This window comes from Nomascus leucogenys, chromosome 2 (assembly GCF_006542625.1).
Source record: "Nomascus leucogenys isolate Asia chromosome 2, Asia_NLE_v1, whole genome shotgun sequence".
Taxonomy (NCBI): domain Eukaryota; kingdom Metazoa; phylum Chordata; class Mammalia; order Primates; family Hylobatidae; genus Nomascus; species Nomascus leucogenys.
The window spans coordinates 118,921,591-118,926,190 of record NC_044382.1 but is presented as its reverse complement, the minus strand read 5'-3'; the positions used below and the strand labels follow the sequence as shown (position 1 = coordinate 118,926,190).

Here is a 4,600-nt window from a genome sequence, read left to right as displayed (position 1 = left end):
TTATCACATGCAGCAAAACATTTATCCAAGTTTCATAACTAATGGATAACAACTAATTGGCCTTCATGCCCAATCTGACTTCAGGCAGTTGGCTGTTGGCAGAATAACAAGAGATTTGTTTTTTAAATTAGTCATACTCTCTCACCTCCAAGTCTTTAAATGCTTTGGTCTGGTGGTCTCCCTTTGTTTAGTGGTAAGAGTTCAAGCAAAGCACTTTAGGCCTCTGGGTCTCAATTACAAAATGTGATGGTTATTCTAGCTCAAAATGTATATGATTCCATGAAGCCTAGGGAAATTTCACACTTTTCTAGAGGCCACAGCTGGTTTGTAGTAGATTGAGGAAGAGAACCCATATCTTCTAGCTCAGAAAGCATTGCATTTTCCCATATGCTCCTGTTAACCACGGGAAAATAGTGTCACATTGTTACCAGTGGTGAATACCTACAGGTCTGCAGCAATTTTGTTCTTGCCTCCTAGGAGGAAAGAGTTTGACTAAAGGGCGTAGGCAGAGAAAGAGATTGAGGCAAGTTTTAGAGCAGGAGTGAAAGCTTATTAAAAAGTTTTAGAACAGGAGGAAGTGACAGAGCTGAGCTAGCGCATCGAAGATACCTCTATGGTTTTCCTCGCATTCTTGAGCCGGGAAATGGCCGCTGTGTAGTCGCAACAGAAATAAACCCCCGGAACCGCGATTCGGTGTGTCAGGAATTTGAATTTAGAGTTTAATTTCTCAGAGCATTCTCTCCAGGAAGAATTTTTACTTGACTTCTTGATCCTACATAAACCCAAGGAGAAAAGAAATGGGTTGCTCCAATTCTAGATCACATTCTTCAAGGTCAAAGTCTAGATCACAGTCTAGTTCTTGATCAAGATCAAGATCTCATTCTAGAAGGAAGCGATACAGTTCTAGGTCTCGTTCCAGAACATATTCAAGGTCTTGTAGTAGAGATTGTATGTATTCTAGAGATGATCGTCGTAATTACAGAAATAATAGAGGAATGAAACGACCTTATGGGTACAGAGGAAGGGGTAGAGGGTATTATCAAGGAGGCGGAGGTAGCTGTCATCGAGGTGGTTATAGACCTGTCTGGAATAGAAGGCACTCTAGGAGTCCTAGACGAGGTTATTCACATTCCAGGAGTCCAAAAAGAAGATTCATTTCTTCTCAAAGATCCAGAAGCAGATCTCGACGGTCACATAGCTCTTCTAGGTCTCCAAGCTCATCCTCTTCTCGTTCTTCATCTCCATATGGCAAATCTCCTGTTTCTAAAAGACGAGGGTCTCAGGAAAAACCAAAAAAGCTGGAGGGGAACCCCAAGAAGAGAGTCCATTGAAAAGTAAAGCACAGGAGGAACTGAAAGATACATTTGAACATGATCCATCTGAGTCTATCGATGAATTTAATAAGCCATCAGTCACATCCAGTGATATTTGGCCTGGCTTTACAGCTTATGATAATAGTCCCAGATCACCCCATAGTCCTTCACCTATTGCTACACCACCTAGTCAGAGTTCATCTTGCTCTGATGCTCCCATGCTCAGTACAGTTCACTCTGCAAAAAATATTCCTTCTCAGCATTCACAATCCATTCAGCATAGTCCTGAAAGGTCTGGGCCTGGTTTTGTTGGAAATGGATCTAGTCGATACAGTCCTTCTCAGAATAGTCCAATTCATCATATCCCTTCAGGAAGAAGTCCTGCAAAGACAATCGCACCACAGAATGCTCTAAGAGATGAGTCTAGAGGCCATTCCTCATTTTATCCTGATGGTGGAGATCGGGAAACTGCAAAGACTGGGAAGTTCTTAAAAAGGTTCACAGATGAAGAGTCTAGAGTATTCCTGCTTGATAGGGGTAATGCCAGGGATAAAGAGGCTTCAAAAGAGAAAGGATCAGAGAAAGGGAGAGTAGAGGGAGAATGAGAAGATCAGGAGGTTCTAAATTACTTCAGTGATAGTCTGGAAAACAAAAGTTTAATGATTCAGAAGGGGATGACACAGAGGAGACAGAAGATTATAGACAATTCAGGAAGTCAGTCCTTGCAGATCAGGGTAAAAGTTTTGCTACTACATCTCACTGGAATACTGAGGAGGAAGGACTCAAGTACAAGTCCAAAGTTTCACTGAAAGGCAATAGAGAAAGTGGTGGATTTAGAGAAGAAAAAAATTATAAACTTAAAGAGGCTGGATATGTAGTGGAAAGGCCTAGGACTACAAAAGATAAGCACAAAGAAGAAGACAAAAATTCTGAAAGAATAACAGTAAAGAAAGAAACCCAGTCACCTGAGCAGGTAAAGTCTGAAAAGCTCAAAGACCTCTTTGATTACAATCCCCCTCTATACAAGAATCTGGATGCATAAGAAAAGTCTACCTTCAGAGAAGAAAGCCCACTTAGGATCAAAATGACAGCAAGTGATTCTCATCGTCCTGAAGTCAAACTCAAAATGGCACCTGTTCCTCTTGATGATTCTAACAGACCTGCTTCCTTGACTAAAGACAGGCTGCTTGCTAGTACACTTGTCCATTCTATCAAGAAGGAGCAAGAATTCTGATCCATCTTTGACCACATTAAGTTGCCACCGGCCGGCAAAAGCACTTCACGGTCATTTATTTAACACATGTGTCCTTGTTTCATCATGTTAAAGAGCAATACTTCAAGTCAGCTGCAATGACCCTAAACAAGCGGTTTACTTCACATCGGAAAGCCACTGAAGAACATAGTGCTCGGCAAAAGACCTGAAATACACAGGAGAATTGACATCTCACCAAGTACCCTGAGGAAGCATACCCATTTAGCAGGGGAAGAGAGAGTTTTTAAAGAAGAAAATCAAAAGGGAGATAAAAAATTAAGGTGTGACTCTGCTGACTTTCAGCATGACATTGATCACTGTAGAAAAGAAAGAAGTAAAGAACGGGGAGATTCCAAGGGTCCCAGGGAATCCAGTGGATCAAGAAAGCAGGAAAATCTCCAAAAGATTACAAGGAATACAAATCTTACAAAGATGACAGTAAACATAAAAGTAGAGAGCAAGATCATTCTCGATCTTCATCCTCTTCACCATCAACTTCTTCTCCCAGTTCTAGAGAAGAAAAGGGAAGTAAGAAGGAAAGAGAAGAAGAATTTAAAACTCACCATGAAATGAAAGAATACTCAGGCTTTGCAGGAGTTAGCCAACCATGAGGAACCTTTTTTCGAATTAGAGGCAGAGGAAAAGACAGAGGAGTTTTTGCTGGGACAAATACTGGTCCAAACAACTCAAATACTACTTTTTAAAAGAGACTGAAGGAAGAGGAATGGGATCCAGAATATACCCCAAAGAGCAAGAAGTACTTTTGCATGATGACAGAGATGATGGTGTGGATTATTGGACCAAAAGAGGAAGAGGTCGTGGTACTTTTCAACGTGGCAGAGGGTGCTCTAACTTCGAAAAGTCAGGTAGCAGTCCTAAATGGACTCATGACAAATACCAAGGGGATGGGATTGTTGGAGATGAAGAAGAGACCATGGAAAATAATGAAGAAAAGAATGACAGACTCAAGGAAGAAAAGGAACGATAAATATGAAGTAAGATTACAGCAGAGCAGAAGTTGTACCTACCATTTTTTTACCTGATTTTTGTTTTCAAATAAGAATCTAAGCATTTTACTTAAATTTTACTGTTTGCAAGTAGTCTATAGAAATTTTGTTTTAAGTCTTCAAATACCTTGAGAAATAGTAGACTGTATGTTGAAAATTGTACTGAAATAAAGTAGAAAATTGTTACATACCGTATTTGTTTAACTATCAACTTTAAAAAAAAAACTTTTAACGTTTTTGTTACATGCATTGTAATTCTGCTTTGTCTATAAGATATGGTCAAGTACAGCTCTGTGAAAGTTCTGATTCTCTTCCTTCCCTGTTTGTCAATGTTTTATTCTGAAGTAAACGTTACCTCTACATATAAATCCCAGAACAGAAATTGTTTATAGAGACTACATTAATTGTTTTAACTGTATACATCTGTTTAATTTGAACACACTACATTGTAGGGTGACTAATTTTTGAAGTATACCACAGAAAAAAAGTTGTTACTTTGGTAAACTAAGCTAGTTTAACACTTGAACAAATGCTTAAGAAGGAATAAAATAGCTTTGCCAATAGCTAAAAAGTACAAGCTATTAAAAATGAGATTGAAAAGTTTTAAGAAAATGTTATTTTTACTGAAAGCAAGCAGTGGCCTATAAAGAACATTCTTAGGAGCCTTTTCTATTTGCATTCAAAACTGAGTGTTCTCTTTCTATTCCTATTTGATAGTTTGAGCCATGGTCTTAGATATTAGCTGTTTGTGGGAGGAAACTGGTTTGTAATAATTCTGCAAATGGAAACCCATTTCTACTGAACATCCTAGTTATAAACAGAAGAAAAACTGTAATCCTGGGGGTGGTATGGAGGAGGTTTATCCTGCAGAATAAGTTGATACATTAGTACCTGATTTCATATCTTACATATTTGTTTGAGCTGAACATTAGTTTGTAGTGTAACTATTAGTAAAAATAGAGAAACACAACATACGTTCATCAATAGTATTTTAAGAAAATTATTTTTCAAATGTCACCAATAAAAGT

General features: G+C 38.6%; 1 pseudogene; it reads left to right on the top strand.

Moving 5' to 3' along the window:
* Window positions 1-797: 797 nt before the first annotated feature.
* On the top strand, window positions 798-3,392 carry LOC100586017 (annotated as a pseudogene).
* The last annotated feature ends 1,208 nt before the right edge of the window (window positions 3,393-4,600 follow it).